General features: G+C 45.8%; 1 protein-coding gene across 1 annotated transcript in view; it reads left to right on the top strand.

Moving 5' to 3' along the window:
- The first annotated feature begins 4,177 nt into the window (after positions 1-4,177).
- WIPF1 (WAS/WASL interacting protein family member 1) overlaps positions 4,178-24,762 on the top strand; it is a 128,775-nt gene continuing 108,190 nt past the window's right edge. The window contains exon 1 of the mRNA XM_047772920.1: positions 4,178-4,316. The gene's annotated coding sequence lies outside the window, so the exon portion shown is untranslated. The remainder of the gene's footprint in view (positions 4,317-24,762) is intronic.

Below are 24,762 nucleotides of genomic sequence, written 5' to 3'. Positions count from 1 at the left end.
TAATAAATGGATGGGTTTTTTAGCTGCTATACATATGGTAGTTTGTTACATAGCAATATAAAACTAATGCAAAATAGCAACAGAAAACTAATGCAACAGTTTACTTCGTGGGAAAAGAAAGGCAAATTGCAGAAGAAAATACAGAGCGTGGACGCTTTTTTTTTGGTTTTTCATAAATACTTCTCAATTTAAAAATGAGGATATACAGAAAAAAAACATGGAGAAGAATATATCTCTTACTATTACAGTGGTTATCACTAGAGAATGGGATGGCAGGCATCTTTGGCTTTCTATACCCATGCCTATAGAATACATGAATTTTTTAAAATTTATTTGTTTGTCTTTTTAGGGCTGCTTGTGTGGCATATGGAAGTTCCCCGGCTAGGGGTCTAATTGGAGCTGTAGCTCCCAGCCTATACCACAGCCACAGCAACACCAGATCAGAGCCACGTCTGCAGCCTCCACCACAGCTCACGGCAACACGGGATCCTTAACCCATTGAGAGAGGCCAAGGATCGAACCTCTGTCCTCATGAATACTAGTTAGATTTGTTACTGCTGAGCCACAATGGGAATGCCATAGGATACCTGAATTGTTTAGAATGAGAATTCATTTTTAGTAAGGAAAGAAGATGATGAAGATTGCAAATATTTAATAAATTTGCTATCCTGGGAGTTCTCGTCATGGTGCAGTGGAAACAAATCCGACTAGGAACCATGAGGTTTTGGGTTTGATCCCTGGCCTTGCTCAGTGGATTAAGGATCTGGCATTGCCGTGAGCTGTGGTGTGGTGTAGGTCGCAGACGCGGCTCAGATGGATCCCACGTTGCTCCAGCTGTGGCGTAGGCTGGCAGCTATAGCTTCAATTAGACCCCTATCCAGGGAAACTCCATATGCCATGGGTGCAGCCCTAAAAAGCAAAATAATAATAAATTTGCTATCCTGGACTAAAATTAAAATTCATCATATTCAACTCTTACTATCTTAAGTTTTTTGGGGGAATAAGGTGTGGGACAAATAAGAAAAATGTTCAGCCTTCAAGAACTCAGATCTTCAATTCTGGAGGTGGGTAAATCCATGAAACATGCACTGGCCATCCACTGCGTGCAAAGCAGCCAACCAGACTCCTTCCTCCTCCCATACACCCCGATTCTCTGCAGTATCCCCTGACCTAGCATGTGCTCTTGTCCCACACAGCATTCCATGTTCTCCCTGCATTAATTCAGAAGAGAAAACCCGGGTCTCTTGTCAGTAGAAAGCCTTCAACCAGATCTACTGGAGTCCCAATAATTTTCTTCAAAGAGAAATATGTTTTCTTCTTTTGCTTTTAGGCACCAGGGAATCTGGATGCCGGTCAGTTTAGGTCATTTACACCAGCAGAAGCTCCGAGGTGGAAAAAACCCAAGAAATAGGGTCAAGAGTCAGTATGCATAGTAGTTAGAGCCAGGGTGTTAACAGCAAAATCACCTAGATTCTGATGTTCACAAGCTAAGTGATCTTGGGCAGGTTACCTAAGCTCTTCAAGTCACAATTTCCTCATCTGTAAAATGGCGAGAAATACCTATTTCACCAATTTGCTGTGAGAATTAAATGAGATACTATCGAAAAAGGACCTAGCTTAGTGCTTGGCATTCATTCACGCAATGGTAATGAGCACTACGGATGTGCCTGCCAGGTGCTGGGAGTACTGTGGTGAACTGGTTGTCTTCACATGCCCTTCCCCCCAAATGGGGGACAGAAGGGAAAGGAGACAGGCATCTAACTAGTAATCACGAGAAGCAGATAATTGTTAGAGGAAGTTCTAAACCACCATAGGGCTAGTTTAGAGGTTAGGCTGAGTCCCAAATGGTAGCTCTGCAATGGTAAGCCCAGGCACATACATGTCATTAATAATACCATGTTCTGGTAAATTTGTCTTAATTTCTCCCGTCTCAATGTCCTCCTATCTAGCATCCCTTCTCCTTCTTTCTCAAGATTGTCATAACATTTCTAGCCTAGTTTCATCTTCAAGCAGCATTCAAGAAGCCATTTTTTTTCTTCATTCATTCACATCAAAATGTCCATGACTATAAAGGTTTAGCAGAATATCCTTCCTGCTACTAACTTCATTCAGTATCTTCATTTTAAGGTACGAGTTGACATCACCCAAGGGAAGAAGGTATCTGCAGTAGGATTTTAGGTTTCGATCTTTTTAAATTAATTTTTTAACTTTTTTGGCTTGAAATTATTTCAAACTTAGAATTAAGTTGTGAAAACAGTAAAAAAAAAAAAAATTAAATAAATAAATAATTTTTTTTCCCCAAGTACCCTTCACTCAGCTTCCCCAAATGTTAGCATCTCACAAACCTATAGCTCACTTACTGAAACTAGAAAATTACCACTGATAAAGTACGATTCAGCTTTTAACCTTATTGACAGACGTGTTGTTGTCTGAGGAAAGAGAGCCAGGGCACTCTGGACAAATGATCATTGGCTTTATGGGTGATTTAAAACAGGAGACAATTCAGAACACCCTTTATTTTTGGCTTCTGATGATGAAAGTATCAGAAGGAACAAGTATTTTATCTTCCTAATTTTCTTTTGTGTGTACTAATGCAAAATTTACATGGATTTTTGGAAGACATGAGTTCTTATCCCAACCAGTATTTAATCAATTGTTTAAAAGTTGTCAGGAGCTCTACTGGGCTTTGGGGAATTAAAGATAAGTGAAAATTGCTGTTCTACCTGTGTGCGGTTGCTCTGCTCATCTTTAGAGGGATTATCACATTTAATCCTCACAACATTCCTAAAAGGCTAAGAGCTATTGTTATTCCTATTTGACTGAAGCACAAATTGAGGCTTAGAGGGCTGGTAGGAGGCAGCTCCCGGGCTTTTAACTTTCATGACACCTTGTGATAAATGCTTTGTTTTTTTTTCCAAGTCTGGAATAATACGTTGACATATGCAATGGCTTGTCTCCATTTTGTGTAAAACATAACATGCATATCACCACGGAAATGGCTGAAAAAGAAAAGCTTACCCAAAGATGGGTTCATTCAGGGACAAAAGTTTGTCATTGAGAAGTTTACCCATGTTACTAAATCTCTTTCCCAGAAGAATTATTGTATCTGTTAAGAGCATGTCAAGGTGCAAAGGTGCACATGGGGACTGGCCTACAAGCAGACAGCCTAAAGTCAAGGATGAAGGGCCTCTTCAAGCTAGACATCCATTCTGAAGTGCATGTATTCCCACCTGTCCTGCTTTTATTCGAGGGGATATACAGCCTTGGTATTTTAACATGAATAAACATGAAAACCATTTTAATGGTTTAACATTTTAACCATGTAATATGATTACATGGTTATTATATCGATCACAATTTGTTCTTTTCAAACACATAGATTCTAACATCTGTGTTGTCTTAGTGTGAGCTTGTGCTTGGATCCTGGAGGTGGCCGCTTTCAGAGCTAGGTCAGTAACAGCTCCGGCAATGGCGTAGAACCTCAGGTTTCTCCAACTGTTTGCTGCTGGTGCTACCATATTTGAGGATGTGGGTGGCTGATTAGCTACATCCCTACTAGGAGTGGAACTACTCAGAGAATCCTGCTGGTTCTTGGTGGGGGGACCTGCCTTCTTTCCATAAGACGAGCACTGCTGTCCCCACACAGTGGGCAGGGAGAAAGATGCAGGTGGACCTTGGGTCTTTGTGGGTGCCACTCTATTTTAAAATTCATTTTTTAAGATGAATTTCAATTTAAGTCCAAGCCGGACTCTCTGAGGACAGAGAAAGCCGGGAAAAGGCTTTCCCTCTCTTGGGGTTGCTGGGGGTCGGGTACGGGGGTGGTGATGGCGGTGGTGAAGGGACCCCGACAGCGGGAAGCTGTGGAGCTTTGCAGTCTTCGGACGAAAGGGCCCTGGAGCTGGACACTCCTTCCAGTTCCCACCTCTTTGCAAACCCAGGGGAGGGGACGGAGCGACACAGGAGCCCCAGATTCCAATCGCCCCATTGCTGCCACGCTCCTTCGAGGCCCTAGGCCATGGGGCGCAGAGCCTCAGCTCCAGGCAGCGCGGGCGCGGCGCACAGAGAGGAGGGCGAAGGGCCGACAGCGGCCTCGCGGCGCGTCCACATGCGGCGGGGCCGCAGGGGGGGGCGGGGGGGGGACGGGGAGCCGAGGGGGAGGGTTTACATCCCAGCGAAGTTCCCGGATGGTCGCAGCCTCCCGGCGCTGAGCGCTTTTCCTGCCCGGCCGGCTCAGCCCTACGAACCGGGGAGAAGTTTCCCTAAGAAAAATGCCCGGCGCGCCGCGGGGCCCTGGAGCTGCTCGGAGCCGTTGCACGGTAAGGGACGCGCCGCTGCCGCTGCCAAGGGCGCGACAGGGTTCCGGGGACTCAGGGCAGCGCCCGTGGAGACCCTCTAGGCCCCCAGGGACCCCGAGGAGGGGCTGGGCTGGGCATCTCGGCTCGGCGCCGGGTGGGCGCGGGCGGGGGCCGCGGGGACGTCGGGGCTGCGTCCGCTGCGGGCGGGGCGCGGGCGCGCGGTCTCGGGAAGGGCGGACTTGGGCCCCGCGGCTTGCGCATCCAGTACCCGCGGGCAGAGAAGGAAGGGGCGGCGGACCGTGAGGGTCCGGACGCGGGCGCCTTCTGGGCTGGGCGCGCCGCTGGGCTCCCCAGATCTCCGGGCCACCCGGGGGGCTCGGCCCGGCTCCCGGCTTAGGTACCCACGGCAGGGGCTTCACTGCGATGCGCTGGGGCCGCGTCTACCCCACCCATGACAGGCGAATGGAGACTTTAGGGCACCCCGGGGCCAGTTTCTGCCAGGGAGCTGCCTCTGCTTCTTCTCAGGGGAGTTGTGCCCATCCCGCAACGCGGCTTCCCAGACTCGCCTCCCGCCGGGTGCCCCAGGCTGAGCCTCGCGCTGCGGGCAGTGTAGACGCTTGCGTTAGATGTGTGCGGTGACCTTAAAGAACGTCCAGTCCCCGTCAGCTCTTTTCCCCCCAGGGCCTCTCCGGAACTTTCGGAACGGCTTCACTTCAGTCTCACTCCCTCTACTTTTTTCTGTTAACATATTTTTTTTCCTTCTTTTTTTAAAGTACTGTTAGAGAAAGTTGCAAGCGTAAGAGAAACCAGCTGACCCAATCGGGGCGACCCAAATCTTCAACTCGTGGTTAGACTTTGGACTCCTGGAGCTTAACAAAGGGTGTGTCTGTGAGGAACCGAGCCTGGCCAGGTCCTCTGGTCCTGCTTAATCCCAGAGGAATACATATTCCTTCCTGGGCCACGGGCTGCTGACTTTATCTCAGTTCTCTGGGAAGCCTCTCAAGTTGTCAGCAGTGACTGGGTGGACTTGGTCCCATTTTGTGAAAATTGTGTGACACCGTTGTCCCCTGAATAGTCACTGGATTCCACCCCCAATCACTGGCCGAGTGTAGTCTCAGACTTTAGGCGGTGCATCCGTGGAGCCCCTGGACCGAATCCCACCCTGGGTGGGTTTTCTTTTGCCAGTTTCCCAAGGCAATTCCAAAACAATACTGTAGCTTCATTTTGAGTCTTTGGCATATTTTTCCTCCTCAGAAAAAGCCTTTTTCTGTTAACGGTTAAAATAACTCCAAAGAGTTTTCATTTTCAGTTTTTATGAAATACGCTTGGACTTCTGGAGGTGAGAAAATCAGCATAGGCCATTGGCATTTGCATCTTAATTCCTCTTTACAGTGCTCACAAGACTGCTTTCTCCTCTTGGGTATCTTGACTCGTCTGTCATCTTCACAGGGCTGAGTCTCAGGGACCAAATCCCCAGCTACCTGTAGCAGCCCATTACCCGTTGAGTGGAATTGTGCAGACTGGACTTTGCAGTGGTTATTAGACTATTCTAGTAACCTCATCATCTTTTTTAGCTCCCTGAGCAGCACAAAAACTCTTAGGTTTGTGTGATGTAGAGCAAAAAGATTTGTAAGCAAGGTAAGATCAGATGTGGGTTCATTTAGAGACAGTGAGATTATTTCCAGCTGTAGAGATTCATGCCTTTCATTTGTTTGTTCATTTCACCAATTAAGTGTCACTTTCTGGTCCTTTAGGCATATCATGTGTATTGTGCAACTTGAGCCTCACTTATCCAAGAAATGGAGTTGATAACCTTTGCCCTTTCTCCATCTCATCCTGTGAGGATCAAGTGGGATAATGGTGTGCGAAGCAGCAAAAAGCAGCACAGCACAAGGCATTAGAGGGGCACCATGCAGTATGTAGCACCATGACATGAGAGCAATAAAGAGCTAAAGGAGGGGAGTTCCTGTCTCGGCTCTGCAGGAACAAATCCAACTAGTAACCACAAGTTTGCAGGTTCGAGCCCTGGCCTTGCTCAGTGGGTTAAGGATCCTGTGTTGCCGTGAGCTATGGTGTAGGTTGCAGATGGGGCTCTGATCTTGTGTGGCTGTGGCATAGGCCAGAGGCTACAGCTCTGATTCTACTCCTAGCCTGGGATATGCCGTGGGTGTGGCTGTAAAAAGCAAAAGCAAAAAAAAAAAAGAAACTAAAGGAGTGGCACAGGGCTGGTGGAGAGAAAGTGGTATCCCTTTACCTGTTAAACTTACTGTCTCAGTTGCTCTGCTCAGGGATGAGCCTGCTTTTGAGGGGAGTATTCATCCCTGGCTCTATGTCACAGTCTTGGTTATTTCAGGGTGTTCTTAACTATGGATAGGGCTTCTACAGTGCACATCAGGAGAACAGAAGGCAAAGTACCTTTTTGGTTGTTGCTGTAACCCCTTCACTTTAAGCATCTGATATTTAGGACTCTGCCTCCCAGAGCCATCGTCTTCCTGAAGCCTGAGGTCTACCAAATTCCTAATGATTTTCATACAGAGGTCTCTGCCACTGTGACCAACATTCCACAGTGATGCCACAGTGCTGGAAGGTTTGGTAGGCTTATGCCTTGTGAATAACCAGGACCCACATATGTGAATCAGGTCACAGTTGAAATCAAATGAGACACTCATTCTGCCTTGAGGGTCCCTGTTAGGGGTCACTGCTGTGCCTTGTGTTAGGGGTAGAAGGGGACCTAGCTCAGAAGGAGGTGGAGTTTCCCCCTGAATGCTTACCTTCTGGCAAAGATGAGACATGGTTTCGAATAGCAGGAGTGAAGGACAGAATGTGGTAAATAAGATTTTTTGAAAGTTACAAATCAAATACAGGGAATGGAGAGGAGAGTGAAATTACTTCCAGCTGGGAGTTCCCGTTGTGGCTCAGCGGACAAACCTGACTAGTATCCATGAGGCGTTTTCGATTCCTGGCCCCACTCAGTGGGTTAAGGATCCAGGGTTGCCGTGAGCTGTGGTGTAGGTCGCAGACACGGTTCGTATCCCACGTTGCGGTGGCTGTGGCGTCGCCTGCGCCAGAAATGACTACTGCTCCATTTCTACTCTAGCCTGGGAACTTCCATATGCTGCAGGTGCGGCCCCCCCCCCAAAAAAAAAGAAAAAGAAAAAATTACTTTCAGCTGTAGGGAGTCAGTCCTTCACTCATGCATCTCTCTGACAAGTGTCTGCCCTGTGCCCAGCATGGGAAAATTAATAGGCACACATACATTGTGTTCCAGCTTCTCTGCCCCAATTCAGGACCAGTTCAGGTCCCGCCTTCCTGGGATGGAAGAATACTTCCTTACCCAGCCTCCTGGCCCAGCCCAACGTTTATCAATTGTTCCTCACCTTGTAGAGATTACAGTCAGATCAAAATAATTAGCTGTCTCCTGTATATTTTGGAATAATAAAAACTCGAGGCTCACCTAATTCCCTGCAATACCTCCAGTTAGTTGAATAATGCTTTGCTGTGTAACACGCTTTTAACTAGTATTGAAGTCTGCTGGTCCTTAGCCATGGGTGTGACTAGAAGCTTATAAAGGTTTGATTCTGTAAGGCTGGGGTGAGGCCCAGGAATCTCTTTCTGAAAGCCCCCACCTGGTGCCAGCATGTTCCTGCTGCCGGAGTTCCCTAAAGGTTAAGGATGGGCCAGGAGGGCGGGCACATTTGACTCCAGTCCCAGATCTGTTTTTACACATTCTGCCACTTCTCTTTCTTTATCTTTAAAATGAGAGTAAACACCTCTACCTATGGGGTTGTCACAAGGGTCAGATGAAGTTGTGGATGTGGATTGCTGGACAGATTATCTGGGACAGTGCTGCTGCTTGGTATTTGTGGGTTATTATTATCAATGTTTCATTTTTGTGTTTTTTGTTTTTGTTCTTTTTCAGGGCCACACCCATAGCATATGGAAGTTCCCAGGCTAGGGGTCATATTGGAGCTGTTGCTGCCAGCCTACACCACAGCCACAGCACCACCAGATCCAAGCCACATCTGCAACCTACACCACAGCTCACGGCAGTACCGGATCCTCAACCCACTGAGAGAGGCCGGGGGTCGAACCTGCATCCCCATGAATACTGGTTGGGTTTGTTACCACTGAGCCACAGTGGGAACTCCTATTATCAGTGTTAATTTGGACAACGCACTGTGTTGGTGTGCTTCTTTCCATAAGGAAATAGAAAAAGAGCCTAAGCATGGGATCTGCTTTTTATATACATTAACACAGAATAATCCCTCAGCTGTCTGTAGTTTGTTGAGTGCTTCCCCCTAATCCCTTCATGTATTCTCTTAACAGCCAAGGAGGAGGAATGTCACAGAGGAGAATGTCAGTATTGGGGGGCTACCAGCCTGTGATATATGCTTAGCTAATTGAGCTACTCTGCTGAGATGATCAGGGCAGATAAAGGGCAGGAAGATAAAGATGTGCTACTTTCCTGGCCTTTTGGCACCAGGAGGCGTCAGGGTAACATGTTTCATTAGTCACACAGTGGCCGTCGTCCGTGTGGGGTGACCAAGGGGACTGCCTGCCCTGGGCAAAGCTGCTTTGGTCACAGATATAGCATCCAGGCCACAGAGTGGGAGTGGCCCTGCTCTTGTGTTCTCTTGTGGCCAGGGGGTCAGGACACGCTGACAGATTCCTGTAGAGCCTGCTCAGCATTTCAGGCTTGGTGAGAAGTCAGAAGTAGTTGACTTTGGAGAGTTCTCATCATCGTTCAGCGGAAACAAATCTGACTAGTATCTATGAGGACTTAGGTTCGATTTCTGACCCTGCTTAGTGGGTTAAGGATCCAGCGTTGCCATGAGCTGTGGCATGAGTTGCAGACATGGCTCAGATCTGGTGTGGCTGTGGCTGTGGTGTGGGTGGGCAGGTACAGCTCAGATTCGACCTTTAGCCTTTGAACCTCCCTATGCTGCAGGTGCGGCCCTAAAAAGACAAAAAAAAAAAGTAGTTGACTTTGCTAATACTCAATAACTCAATAAAAGAGGAACATAATGAAAAGAAACAGGAGACACAGTCACTTACAGTTTTCATTAGCTTTGGAGTTCCCGTCATGGCATAGTGGAAACGAATCTGACTAGTATCCATGAGGATGCCGGATCAATCTCTGGCCTCTCTCATAGGGTCAGGGATCAGCGTTGCTGTGAGCTGTGGTGTAGGTCACAGACTCAACTCAGATCCTGTGTGGCTATGGCTGTGGCCTAGGCCAGCAGTTACAGCTCTGATTTGACCTCTAGCCTGGGAACCTCCATATGCCATGGGATGGCCCTAAAAAGCAAAAAAAAAAAAAAAAAAAAAAAAATTTTTCATTACCTTAGAAACTTCAGATACACGGTTGTCATGTTTACATGTTATTGTAAAAACATGTTGCTATGATGTTATACAAATATGGTCGTCCCACAGTATTCATGGGAGATAGTATCCCAGGACCCCTTCAGATACCAAAACCTTCTGATGTAGAGAGCCACCTGTGTGACATTTTAGCATTGCCTACTAGGGATATATTTTCTTCTCTTCTAATCATCTTTCTAGCATAACTCAATTTCTTCTTTTTAATTTCCTTTTGTTGCTTAATTAATTGTTGTATTAATTTACATGAATCACATTTTCAGAGCTTTGTGATCTGGTCCAAACTTTGCAGTCTCCTGTCCCTTCCTCCTTCCCCTCCCTCCCTTCCTTCTTTCCCTCTCTCCCTTCCTTTCTTCCATCGATACTACCATTTACTATGTCATTTAATTGAGTCATTTAATAGTCCCACAACCTCGTGAGGTAGATTCCATTCATATATGTGGAGCCCGAGGCTGAGAGAAGTTAGGCCGCTTGTCCAAGGTCACACAGCTAGTGATAGAGCTCGTTTTCAAGCCTGGGCATTCTGATTCCAAACTCTGCCCTTTTAACTCTTAACGCCCCCTTCTGCCCTGTTATACACTGCTTCTCATGTTGTGGGCTGCTGCTAAAGGATTCTTTGCCATTCCCATTCGTATGCCTCTGCATTGCCATTTCGTCTCTAGACATTGCCCTTCTCTTCACCTGTATGTCGAGTCCTATAGATTCTTCAAATTGGCCACAAATACCTGTTGAGAAGAAAAATAGACTTTGCCAATACACAATACTAGAAGAATATAGCTAAAATAAACTGGTGACATAATCACCTACAAATTTCTCTAGTGGTTTTGATAAACAAGGTTCACATTGTAAAAACATTCTTCTTAAGAAAAGCTGAAACACTCTTCCCTCTGAAAGCTAATTCCTACTTTTCCTTAGTAAATTTGTGTAGCTGCTTATTTGGGCCTCCCCAGTGGCTTGGAATTCACTCTATTCTGTATTGGAGTCATTTGCAAAGGTGTTTTCTCCCTCATGAGATGGTAAGTAAACTCTTCCAAGGCAACAACTTGAAAAAAAAAATTTTTTTTTTATATTCTCCCAGAAATAGTAGGTTCTTGTATAGTAGGTTCACAGTTAGTGTTTGTTGAGTGGCAGTTAATTTCTGCACTCAGGTTGTAAGATTTGAGGTGAGTGAATTTTTCATGAAGGTTAAGTAGATCTTAATGGTTTCTGAAGATGCTGAGAAATAAGCTTCATCTTAAGAGTGGTTCTTCGCCATGATTAATGTGTATAATACAACATTACTTTGTATCACATACACACACAATTATCTTTAGATGCTGCTTTATATCTTCCAAATTGAACAGTAACAATGATCCTAATAATAAAGGGGTGGGATTTTGTGTTCTTGTGGGGAAAGTGGGACTTATTAGCATGTAACCTAAGAAGTGACACTTCTTTTGTGTGTGTGTGTGTGTCTTTTTTTGCCTTTTCTAGGGCCACTCCTGCGGCATATGGAGGTTCCCAGACTAGGGGTCCAATTGGAGCTGTAGCCACTGGCCTATGCCAGAGCCCCAGCAACTCGGGATCCGAGCCACGTCTGCGACCTACACCCCAGCTCATGGCAATGCCGGATCCTCAGCCCACTGAGCAAGGTCAGGGATTGAACCTGCAACCTTATGTTTCCTAGTCAGATTCGCTAACCACTGAACCACGATGGGAACTCCAACATTTCTTGATCTAAAACCATATCTGCTTCACTTCCATATTAGTGAGAGTTGGGACTCTCCCAGCCATGGATTTTCCATCTTTTTCTTTGAACTGAGAGGCAGTGTCCTGCTTGAGAAAGAGCTTAAACAAAATTGAAGGACGCTAGCCTCTCCCTAGACTGCCATAGATTCCTTGTTTTGGAGGATAAATAATTCTCTTAGGTGAGGTATCTGCAGGAGAAGGATATGGTGAATAAAATGGAAAATTGAGGGCCAAATAGTTTCCTGGACCAGAAGAGTCAAATTTATAGCATAAAATAAGAAGTTAATTTTATGTATTTTCTGTTTTTCTTACATAGGCAATACACATCTATATATGTATGTATATATTTACATTATTTAAATATATTTTTCTCTCATAGGCAATACTTGATTACTTTAAGTACTGTGTGTGTGTGTATAATGTGTGCACCTTACCTCATTGTAACAGCTAAACACAGTTTGATTACCTTCCTCCTACTGTCCCTCCTCCACCCTGGGTATTTGAGACTGTGTTATATGGATATTGTCTGCATTTTGCCTGCCTGGTTTTTTCAGTATATCTTTGACATATTGCTACTCTGTTTTTTTTTTTTTTTTTTTGTCTTTTTAGGGCTGCACCTGCGGCATATGGAGGTTCCCAGACTAGGGGTTCAATCAGAGCTGTTGCCACTGACCTGCACCACAGGCACTCAAGATCCGAGCTGCATCTTCGACCTACACTGCGGCTCATGGCAATGCTGGATCCTTAACCCACTGAGTGAGGCCAGGGATCAAACCCACGTCCTCATGGATACCAGCCGGGTTCATTAACCACCGCCCCACAACAGGAACTCTGATACTCTGTTCTCAACAGCTGCATAGCATTCTGCTGCCGGGATGGCTATGTATGCCCATTCAGTGACCATTATCTCACCTGTTAAGGGTGTCGTGCAATGATACCCAGACACCTAGTCCACTGAGTCACATTCAGTGACAACATCAGTATAATCATTTCATTGGCATACACAGACCAAATAGACAGTTGGTGGAATTTCTTGCCTCTTAACCACTTATGTGTCACCGAGCCCATTTCTGAAACTTCCCAAGCATTTTCTACAGACGTATGCAGGAAATTAGGTCTATTGACTGAAGAATTTAGGCCTGGGAGAGACCAGGAAAGAAACCTGGCCACATCTTAGCATGATACACACCTTAGAGTAAATGTATCTTAGAGTGGTGCAGTTTTGAAGTGTTGAACCTATTATCAAATACTTCAGGAAACTCTGAGATTGTTCCTCCCCTAGGCAGAACAGATTTTGAAAGTAGAGAACCTTCAGACCTTGGAGAAGCTCTTGAGAAAACATGTACCCTAGCTATTTTTTTTTTTTTTTTTCAAAAAATGTAAACAGTGAGATCAGTGTCTCAACCACAATAGTCGTGTGTTATGGGGATGGATCTTTAAATAGTGGAGACAGTCAGATCAGCCTGAGATAAGAAAAAACTGGGCTGTCCTTGAACAGGCTCAAATCCCGTAAGCAGCACATGTGTGTGCTGGAGGGAGGGACTTTCAGGAAGGATCATGGTGATGGATTGGGGGTGGGGGTGGGGAGGGAGAAGAAGAGAAGACTAACCAGTTATCTCTCCCAGGCCCCAGAAGGCTGGTGTAGAGACACTGAGATGAGTCTTCAGATGGTACTGAAATTTCTAATTCAATTTTTGAGGGCCTAGAAAAAAGGCAAAGTAGATGAAGTCTTTTTATAAATCTTTTTCAAAAGTAGTAATATACTTTAACAGTGCCCGTTCTTATCTATCGGGGCTAGAATTTGATTGTGTGGGTGGCTTTAAGAAATAACCCAGAGCATCAGTTTAAATAATCTCAATTTTTTGTGAGCAAAATTCCACACTGTTCTTTTTCCTAGAGTTTTAGCACTGTTTAAAAACAAAAACACTTCATATGTTGTTTGAGACACATTCAGAAATTAGATCTTTGTTAAAATTAGGGATTATCTTGTGTGATTCTTTACAAGGTGGTTGGAGGTAGAACCTCACGCATGAACATTGTAATCCCTCCCACCTTAATCTTCCGTCTTTGATGAGGAACTGGGAGAAGAAAAAGAGAAAAAAAATGTCAGTTGGTTAAAGGACTGTGCCCAGGGTTTTATGTTATTATTTTAACCATAACATTCCTTTCTGTACAGAATTTGTATATACATCATCTCTCATGTGATGAAACATGTCCCTTCGAGCTAGAAGAGGCTTTTGTTAATCACCAGGGCAGGTGTTCAATCTTTGTAATGGTCTTTGAGTTCTTGTTTTTGCCAAAAATATGACTCTATCACTTTTTAAAAATTAGAGTTTTTACCTTGTTGAGATTACAAAAATATTATGTGCTTGATATAAATAAGGCAAAAAAGAAAGAAGCATATAAAGAAAAAGTGATTTTTTTCTCCCTCTCTCTCAAATCTAATCACGTGGTAATTAATATCATCAGTTTGGGATGCACTTTCTTTTCTCTTTGCGTGTAAAACTATATGCAATTGTGTGCATATGCATATCATTTTTCTACTAAGAATAGAAACATGTACACATTAGGCTACATGATTTTTGAATTGTGATGTACTTGACATATACCATTGTGTAAGTTTAAGGTATACAATGTGTGGACTTGATACACTCATAATGTTGTAATACCACCAAAGGTTAGCTGACACTTCCATTGTGTCACATAATTATCATTTCTTCTTAGTGTTAAGAGCTTTTAAGATCTAGTCTTTCAACTTTCAAGTATATAAAATAATATCATTAACTCTAATCACAATACTGTGCATTAGAGCCCTAGAACTTACTTATTTTCTAACTGAAAGTTTGTGTCCTTTGACCAGCATCTTCCCGAGTCTCTTATTCCCCCTACTCCCGCTACCAGCCTCTGGTAACCACCATTCTACTCTGTTTCTACAGGCTCGAGTTTGACTGTTTTAAATTTCCGCATATAAGTGAGATCATAGAGTATTTGCCTTTTTCTAACTGACTTCACTTAGAAAAATAAATCTTTTTCTGACTTATTTCAGCTTAGCAGGGATGCCCTCAAGATCTATCCATGTTGTTACAAATGGGAGGATTTCTTTCTTTCTTTTGGTTGAATAATATTCCATTGTGTGTGTGTGTGTGTGTGTGTGTGTGTTGATTTCTTTATCCATTCATCCACCGATGGACATGTAGGTTGTTTCCTTATCTTGGCCATTGTAAATAATGCTACAATAAACATGAGGGTGAAGTTATCTTTTTGATATCCACAAGATTTTGTAAACATAACAAAATGTCATAAACACTCTCTCCAAATTTATTATTTATTTATTTTAAATTAAAAAAAATTTTTTAAAATTTTTTTGTCTTTTTAGGGCTGTACCCATGCCATATGGAGGTTCCCAGGCTAGGGGTCGAGTCAGAGCTGCAGCCACTGGCTTATACCACAGCCACAGCAACACGGATCCGAGCCTCGTCTGCAACCTACACCACAGCTCATGGCAACACCAGATCCTTAACCCACTGAGTGAGGCCGGGGATCGAACCTCATCCTCATGGATGATAGTCAAATTAATTTCTGCTGAGCCATGACAGGAACTCTTCTCTCCAAATTTAAAAAACTCATTTATATTATGGCTGATTAGTACTCCATAATTTAACCATTCAGATTGTTTCAAGTTTTGTTCCACTACCAAATGCTTCTCAGAACATCCATGTGTTCAGAACATACAGAAGCTTTGATTTCTGTCTGTGAGAGTCTCTAAAGTGGTATTACTTTCCAAAACTTGTAATTCACAGTCCTACTAAAACTATTTGAAAATATCTGTTTCCCCACATCCTTGCCAGCGTAATTCATTTTAGCAGAATAAACTTTCTAATCTCTTTTTCCTGTTTTGTTTCAAATGATTTCTTTAGGGAGCACTTGTCGCTCCTTTACTTTACATAAAAATCCATTCATTTGAATTATTCATGCCCTGTCTTTTCCTTAATTTTCTAATGTGCATGTGGTTTGTCTTCTAGAACTGGAGAGGAAAAACTTGGGTCTAAGCTCACTGAGCTTAATTGTGGTATTGAAATGAAACAAAACACTTGATAGCTACTTATAACAAAGTAAATACAGACCTTTTGATTCCAATATTCTCTTAATGAAAGCACATTATGTAAGAAGTTGTAAATGTTTTAACAGGAAAAATAGAAACTCAGATGCAACGATGGGGAATATTAAAGTAGTCCTAAGCTTGCACAGCTAACTGGGTTTCCTTCTTGAATCCTAACGTCTGAAGACACATGTTCTCTGAAAGCATTAGTTATAAGTTATGCTGAATTACATCAAGAGGAAAAAGTGAATCACAGCAGATAGGAATTTAGACCTGGAGTGTGGTTGAAAGCCCCTGCCCGCGTCGCTCCGGCTTGTTTTTCTGGGAGGTGAGACTAGATTCCACTGCTCCTGTCCTTGAAGTTGCTGAGTTCATTATAAAATTATTTGTATATAACTCCAGCAGTACATTGGCTGATCAGAAACAGCTGTACAACTGGATCTGTTTATACGGACAGAATAACCAAATCAATGCGCAAAATGTCTTGTATTCGGGTAGGTTGGGCCAGCATTGTGTAGCCCAGCGTAAGAACCGTGCTTTGTAACTAACCTGACACAGATGGCAAAAAGATTGTGTCCGGGCAACAGACGTTGGAACTGAAAATTTCGAAACTCTGTGAGTCCTTGATATTTGCTATAATAAAGTGTTGCTCTATTTTTAATGGGAGTGTTTTGAGGGCCAGGAAGCTCCATAAAGGGACATCCTGTTTAAGACAGGACGCATCCGCATTGGACCCTCCCAGGGCCGGGCCTCCTGAATGAGGCCGAGTTATCCAGATCAGTGTTCCCTGAAAGATAAGTCTGTACGTTCTGCCAAACTGCCGGGGCTGGAACAAGCCAAGGGCCTCCTGCTGGGAAAAGGCCCCAGACTAGACTGACATGTCTGACTGAAGGGAGCCGGGCTCACTCATGGAGAAACACAAGGTAACTCTCAAGACTGAGGCGCAAGTCCTGGCATAAGGTAGCCAGGGGAAGTCCTCAGGATGCATGTTCTCGTGCAGAACCCAAGGTCCTCGGGAGCTGAGTTCATAGGATGTAGCCTCGTCCATATGGTTCTCATAGTCAGTCTCTTTTTTTGTTTGTGTTTGGCTGTGCCCATGGCATGAGGAAGTTCCTGGGCCAGGGATCGAATCTGTACCACAGCAATAACCTGAGCCACAGCAGGAACAACGCAGTCCTTAACCACTAGGCCATCAGGAAAGTCCTCTCACAGTCAGTCTTGATGGAGCCTCCAGTGCAGAAATATGGGAGGTCTGATGAGAACAGGGAAATCTCTAGACTCTGAGTTTCCAGTAATGGCCTAGTCCTGCAGCACCCTGACTCTCCATGACTCAAAAACAAAGGTCAGTTTTTTTTCTTTCTTTCCTTCTTCTTTTTTCTTTCTTTCTTTTTCTTTTTTCTTTTTTGGGGGGTCTTTTTAGGGCTGCACCTGCAGCACATGGAAGTTCCCAGGCTAGGGGTTGAATCGGAGCTGCAGCTGCTGGCCTATACCACAGACACAGCAACACCAGATCCGTACCATGTCTGCAGCCTACACCACAGCTCACAGCAATGTTGGTTCCTTCACCCACTAATCGAGGCCAGGGATTGAACCTGCATCCTCATGGATATTAGTTGGATTCTTTACCTGCCGAACCACAATGGGGACTCCCAAAGGTCATTTCAAGATCAGAAATCCATTGGCCCCCAATCAGCCAGAGTCCTAAGACTGGACTAAGTTTTGGGTGCCTGCTGGCCTTGGTAGGAGCTGCTTTAGGTTTTAGCCAGAGAGTGGCATAGTGAGGGAGAGCTGTGCCCAGGGAGAACTGGGCACGTACCATTGGTTTGGCATTGGGATTTACAAACATTCATCTTCTTGGGCTCCTCCTATGCTGTTGTCTGAGGGTGCATGTCCCCTCTGTCCTACCTTCACTTTCTGGCTCTTGCTCTTGATTCTGGATGTCCATCAGTCCTCAGAGATAGGCTTTTGAAAATCAAGTCACTTCCAGGTTAAGACCTGATACCAACTAGCTTATTTATTTTATTCCTTTTACACCAAATCCGCTGCTAAATGTAGAATGGTAAGAGTTCCCTGTGGCACAGTGGGTTGGGGATCTGGCATTGTCACTGCTGCAGCTTGGATCTCAGCTATGGCTCAGGTTCAGTCCCTGGCCTGGGAACTTCTGCATACCATGGGCATAGCCAAAAAAAAAAAAAAAGGTAGAATGATAATGTGAAAAGATCCGTAAGAGCGGGAGACTGAGTTTACCACTTGTATTATAATCCCAGCTTTGTTGCCTAGTGGTCATATGCCCTTGACAACAATAAAACACTGTGAAAAAATAGAGTAAGGGGAATCCGTAAGGATGGGGCAGAGATTGAAGCTAAGATGTCTGTGATGCCTGTGACGGGACAGATCCAGCGTCTCCAGATAAGGTGCCATCTAAACAGTGCAGTTTTGAGTATTTTAACTCATCAGTTAGAAATGTGATAAGTCTGAAATGTTACTTTGCCTGTTTTTGACTAAGTCTTTGGTAAATAAGGGAGAGAAATAGATGTCTATCACATTTCTCATTTAGCTAAAATTGTGTGGCTATATTATGTGTAATATATGAAAATTGAATCATAGTTCAACCAACTTGAGTTCTTCACTTCTACTTGAATCTCACTGTGTGCTTGAAAAAAAGAGCGTCAGATATTATCCTGAGGTTTTCTTATAATGTTATTTGGGGGAATGGGATGTTTGCCAGGTGAGTCTAGGAATGCCTGACAGGTCTTGTTTTATTTACACCCGGTAAGAATCACACTAGCTCACTATGTGCCTACACATATCCATTATATTCACCCTTCATCTGTATACTGCACACACGGTCACAACTTTAAAACCACATGTTCTTACATACCACACACAGGTGCTTGTGTGTGTGTGCGCACGCGTGCGCGCGCGCACACACACACACATGCACATGTATGTCATTGGCTTACGCCTTTTAAAGAATGCTTCAGATAGGAATATACCCATTGTGGCTTAGTGGTAACGAACCTGACTAGTATCCATGAGGACACAGGTTCGATCCCCAGCCCTGCTCAGTGGGTTAAGGATCTGGCATTGCCATGAGCTCTAGTGTAGGTTGCAGACACAGCTTGGATCCTGTGTTGCTGTGGCAGTGGTGTAGGCTGGCGGCTATAGCTCCAATTTGATGCCTAGTCTGGGAATTTCCATATGCTGTGAGTGTGGCTCTAAAAAGAACCCCCCCCCCCAAAAAAAAATAAATAAAAAGAAGAATGCTTCAGATAGAACCAGGAAGTACCAATTCTAAATGTTGCTACTGGCTCAGTGGGTTAAGAATCTGGTGTTGTCATGGCTGTGGCATGGGTTTGATCCCTGGCCCAAGAACTTCTGCATGTTGTGGGTAGGGCCAAAACATGTTTTTAGGAAAACACATGTTTTGCTGAATTTTGTATACATGTGCCCTTTGCAGCTTCTTCTTAGAAGGCAGAGGTCATTGCTCATGAACATGCCCTTCGTAAAGTCTCAGACCAAACACCACACAGGGGACTGCACGTGCTTGCTTTGGAGGGTGTTCGCTGCAATGGTGGGGCTTCCCGGAGGTGGAGAAAAACACCCACATGGGGCTTTGCCCTGGGAGTTCTGCAGTGACTGATGCTTGGTGGTTGTGACCGTCGCTGGTCGAGTCTCTTGTTTGTGTGTCTTACTCCCGGCCTGAGAAACAACACATCACTGTTTTGGCTCAGAGGCAGACCATCTTGGATGGCATCCAAGAAACTGTGCACTGCTTTGCTTCTCAAGATTGGTGCTAACATTACAGGGTCTCCAGTTGTGCGTGGAAAGATTTTGGACCAACACACTGGTGAATGGTGCCCCCTGTGGACTTTCTGCTTTACCAAGTGGTTTGGCAACTGGGGAAGCTGAACCTCACGACTGATGCCCAAGGGAGCCCAACCCCCATTTGTAGATAAGATTGTGACTAAATGGTGCTTTCTGAGTTCCAGCCAGAGGCCCAGGAGAGGACGGAGTCCCTAGTAGAAACTTCCCCTTGGTCCCCTTCTGCTCTGGCCCCAGCAGCACAGAAGAAGAGATGAAAACGGAGGAGGTTCCTAGCAGCAGAGAGAGCATAGAGGTTAAGTGACAGCAGAGAAGGAGTCTGGCAGTCCAGAGCTACAAGGAATGTCTCAGCAGTGGGAGTGAAGAGACGAGAGTCCTCCGTGGGGGCAAGAAGCGCCTCATCCTAAGGAGGCTGCTAGGTGGGGGCCCCAGAAGTGCAGGGTGACGTGGAGAGCTGAGCTAAGCTGTGGTCTGCCCTTAGAAAGAAGTCATGAGGAAACAGTAATAAGAGGATGGCCCCCGCTTCTCGTGCTTCCTCACAGGAGTCAGGACAGGAATTCTTTCCTCTTCGGATTTCTAGGAAGTATGTTTAGACAGGTAGTAATAATCATAGCATCTGATAACACAGCTAGTAGTCTGCACCAGTTCTGAGTGCTCTGAATTATCTCACTGAATCCCTGTAACACGCCAATGAGGCAGGCACAGTGACCTTCATTTAATGGATGAGGAATTTGAGGTGAGTCAACTTGTGCACGTTCACAGAGCCAACTTGGAAGAGGCCGGGTTCAGTCCAGGCCATGAGGTGTTCTGAACCACAGCAGCCCCCAGCCTGTTTTATAGGGAACATTCATAAAGGACCTCGGTGGCCCCAGCTTTCTTCATGCAGATGGTTGACCGCTGATACAACGTTCTGGGGAAGTAACCTGGACTTCCTGTTTCCCGGCATACCTCTGGGTTCATGTCACCAACTCATTGCAAAAAGGACAGGCAGAAAAAATGAAGACCAACAGCTGAGCTCTCAGCAGAAGGGCCTGTTCTTGATATGGCGTTTGGGGTCTTGCATTAACTTCACTCCGAATCGCCCACTGTAACACCTAACATCCATCCCAGCCATACATTTTACTCTTTTTTTTTTTGTCTTTTGTCTTTTTTGTTGTTGTTGTTGTTGTTGTTGTTGCTATTTCTTGGGCCGCTCCCTCGGCATATGGAGGTTCCCAGGCTAGGGGTCCAATCGGAGCTGTAGCCACCGGCCTACGCCAGAGCCACAGCAACGCGGGATCCGAGGCTGCGTCTGCAACCTACACCACAGCTCACGGCAACGCCGGATCGTTGACCCACTGAGCAAGGCAGGGACTGAACCCGCAACCTCATGGTTCCTAGTCGGATTCGTTAATCCACTGCGCCATGACGGGAACTCCCCAGCCATACATTTTAAATGACCCCTAAGATATCAGGAGTCTCTGATGAGGAGGAAGGTCTTCCTAGAGTGTCACCGTTGCTGCCTGGTGTCATTAACTGGTGACACATTATGTTCTCAAGAGTAAATGAATGGCAGAGTTCCTGTCATGGTGCAGGGGAAACAAATCTGACTAGGAACTATGAGGTTGTGGGTTTGATCCCTGGCCTTGCTCAGTGGGTTAAGGATCGGTCGTTGCTGTGAGCTGTGGTGTAGGTCGCAGATGCAGCTCGGAGCTGGTGTTGCTGTGACTGTGGTGTAGGGCAGCAGCTGTAGCTCCAGTTAGACCCCTCGCCTGGGAACCTCCATATACCGTGGGTGCAGCCCTAAAAAGCAAAAAAAAAAAAAAAAAAAAAAAAAAGAAGGCATTCAGCCAGTGGGGAAAGAGTATAATATTTAACTATAAAATATAGAACCGGAGTTCCCTTGTGGCTGAGCGGGTTAAGGATCCGTTGTTATCACTGATGGCTCAGCTTACTGCTATGGTGCGGGTTTGATCCCTGGACCCGAGAACGTCCACCTGCTGTGGGTGCAGCCCCTCCCCAAAATAATAATAATACATTTTTTAAAATGTAGAACCTCTCATAAAATCCCAGATGTTGGACCTGGGAAGCCAAGCAAAGTCGAAGACCATTTTGCCTAACCTCCCATTAGAAACAGAACCCCAGAGAAGTTAGATGACTTTCCCAAGGCCAATGGCCAGTTAGTAACAGAATTAAGATAAGAACGCAGGCCTGCTGAGTTCCAGGCCAGTTCTCTTTCCCTTGCCCAAGATTGCGTGAAATATTCTGTAGATGATTTTCTTACTGATTTACAGGTGAGACGTAGACTAGTCTGTTTCTTCGTGGGGCAGGACCAAGGTTAAGATCACCTTAAAGATGTGAGGGGTTCAACTGGACACCTCCTTGGGGTACAGCACGCAGGAAGCCCAGGTGAGGACAAGGCAGGGCAGGATTCCAGCGGCACTTGCTCCCGGGAAAGTGCAGAGCTGAGCCTCTGCCTTCGAGGCCGTCCCCAGGACCCTCTGCTCAAGTCAGTTGTTTTGGAGGTAAGGGAATCAGACTGACTCAGTTTATAGCAGAGTTCAGTGAGGAACCTGAGGGAGAGGAGGAAAGAATCACTTCCTATCCACGAAGAAAACTGGTTCTTTAAACCCTGCTGCCATCAGGCAGCCGGGCCTCAGCCAAGCTCCAACCATATTGGCCTTGGGGCCCTGGGGGCCTGCACGCCCCAGGGCTCTTGCTCCGCGGCTGGGATGGAGAACATCCAGTCCTTCCTGGAAGAGGCTCACGCTGCCTTCAGAGGCCTGCCCGGGGAGCTCTCTGCACCAGCAACCTGGGCAGCCCTGCCCCTGTCTGCCACCTGAACCACAGGGCTCCACAGACATTTCTGTGGACGAGGACATCTAACTACAGGTCACCTTTGTACCTGCAGAGCCATGACCTGGGGATCCCCACAGGCAAGAGGAATGGAGAGGAAGTCAGATAAAGACAGAAACTCAGGCCTGGAAGGGCGTCTAGAGCCGTTTTCCCCATCTCTGGGCTATACTGCCTCAAAATAAGCCCAGAAGGGGCTGTGAGATAAAATTGCCAGGCCAATGTCAGCCCTGGTCTGTGTGATCCCACCTGTAGCAAGAGCATCTGAGGGGAATTAAGGGGCCTTCTCCACAGCCCCTGCAGAGACTTGGACCAGCAATCCCCAAAGCCCCTCCTTATGGACCACCAAGGGGCGGGGCTGCTTTACTCCATCCCTCCGCTCAGGCCCTGTGGGGCTCTCAGCCCCCAGGGTGATCTCTCCTTTTTTCTGGCCATCTTTCAAGCCCAGGGAAGGACACAATAGGAAAGCTCTCCAGAGAGCAGGAGGTAAAACAAAACCCACTCTGTCCTCAAGCCCAGTCTGATCTGGGAAGGTTTTCTCAGGGAGGCGCGCTGCTCATAGCCCCATGGGGCCTTTCTGACCTTAAATCCATGTGTCGCTGTTCTTGGTCAGAGGGCAGCAGGATCTCCGTGTTTTTCTCATGTCACCCAGAACACTTCTAGAATTAAGAAACCAAAGGCAGAGCTAGGATTCAAATTTAGATGGTTCTGGAGTTCTCTGGTGGCCTAATGGTTAGGGATCTGGCGTTGTCACTGCTGTGGCACAGGTTCAATCCCTGGCCTGGGAACAACTTCTTCAAAACCCAAACAACAACAACAACAACAAAAACCCCATGGAATTTAGAAGATTCTGATGTCCAGGTCTGTGGTCTCCGTGCCTTGCGCTTGGTTAGAACGACAGTTTGGGTGACATGTCCTGCCTTTGAGTCTGCTGTGCCAGCAGCAGCCAGGCTCCTCTCCTGTTTCCTGGGCACCTGCAGGCTGCTGCCTCATTGCTGCTCCTTCCCTGCTTAAGCCCAGAAGGGGCAGAAAGTGGCTTCCCGCCTGCCCTCCCTTTGCTGTGGACCAGCCCTGGAAGGTGCCCACGGGTCCCACCTTCTCCTGAACTTACTGTCCCATTTCCAGTGGAAACTGATGAACTCTCATGAAACCAGCAATGGCCTGCCTGCCAGGAGGAACTAGAGGGCAGGGCGTGCTGTAACTACCCCTGTTACGCAAGTCAGCCCAACATGTTCTTCCTTTTTTCCCCCCCATGAAGTACCTCATCGGGGGCCAAGGCAGGAGAGCTACACCAAAAACTCCATCCTCATACAGAGGCCATGGGCAGTCACCTTGCACTGTGCAGATTCTGGGGTCTGGAACTATACTTGGTTTAGGGTTCAAAAAAAAGAAGCAGCAGCATGCTCAGAGTGCCCTGTTCTTTGAATGTCAGATGTGAGGGGGAGGCGGCATCTGGCCAGTATTTGAAAAGGAATCTCTCTATGCGCAGTGAGTACTCCATATAAAGAAGCGTGATCTAAACCAGTGTTTTGAAACCTTTTTTGACCACGAGTTACAGTAAAAAAAATGCATTCTTCTTTGAGATCCGGTACAGATACGGCTATAATGGAAGCAAAAGTTTTATAAAACAATTCCCATCCTTACCAAACGCAATACATTTTTATTATATATATATATATGATTTTTTGGGGGGTGGGTGATGCACCCACAGAATGTGGAAGTTCCCAAGCCAGGAATCAAACCCAGAGTACTACAGTGATAATGCCAGATCCTTAACCCACTGTGCTCCAAGAGAACTCCTTTTATATGTACATGTATATATTTTAAAAAGTGGCAGCTCAGGAGTTCCCATTGTGGCTCAGTGGGTTAAGAACCCGACTAGTATCCATGAGGACGCAGGTTTGATCCTTGGCCTTGCTCAGTGGGTTAAGGATCCGGAGTTGCCATGAGCTTCGGTGTAGGTCACAGACCCGGCTCAAATCTGACATTGCTGTGGCTGTGGTGTAGGCTGGCGGCTGCAGCTCTGATTTAACTCCTGGCCCAGGAACTTTCATATCCTGTAGGTGTGGCCCTAACAAAAAAAAATAAAATAAAAATTGGCAGCTCATTGCAACCCATTAAATTGATTTGACTGCCAAAGACTAGGCAGCAATCTGCAGATTGAAAAATCCTGATTTAAACAGAAATGTGTCAGGCATGTAGAAACCAATTCTCATTGTGGCTCCGGCAGACCTCTGCAGCAGGTGGTGTGGGAACATGGGCTTTGTGGTGTCCTCGAAGAGGCTTTCCTCCCTCTTCCAGTCGCTAGAAGGTGGTGAGGTAGTGATGAAGATGAAAGATGATGGAAGGGAGGAGAGGAGATGGTCGTTGGAGGGAGAGGAGGCTGAGTTTTAATTCTGCTTATCCAGGAAATATTGAGTGACCCCAATGCATTAAGCTGCCACAAATAAGCCAGAGCTCCTTTCATAGTGTGAGGTGCGCACACTCACAGTCCAGGGAGTGTACACGCACCACCATCCAACACGGTTTAGGGTGAATTGGAAGCATAAACAGGATGACAGAGAGCAACTGAAGCTGCTCCATTCTGAGTTCCCTAAAAGGAAG

Source organism: Phacochoerus africanus, chromosome 3 (genome assembly GCF_016906955.1).
Source record: "Phacochoerus africanus isolate WHEZ1 chromosome 3, ROS_Pafr_v1, whole genome shotgun sequence".
NCBI classification, from domain to species: Eukaryota; Metazoa; Chordata; class Mammalia; order Artiodactyla; family Suidae; genus Phacochoerus; species Phacochoerus africanus.
This window is presented reverse-complemented; position numbering and strand designations above follow the sequence as displayed.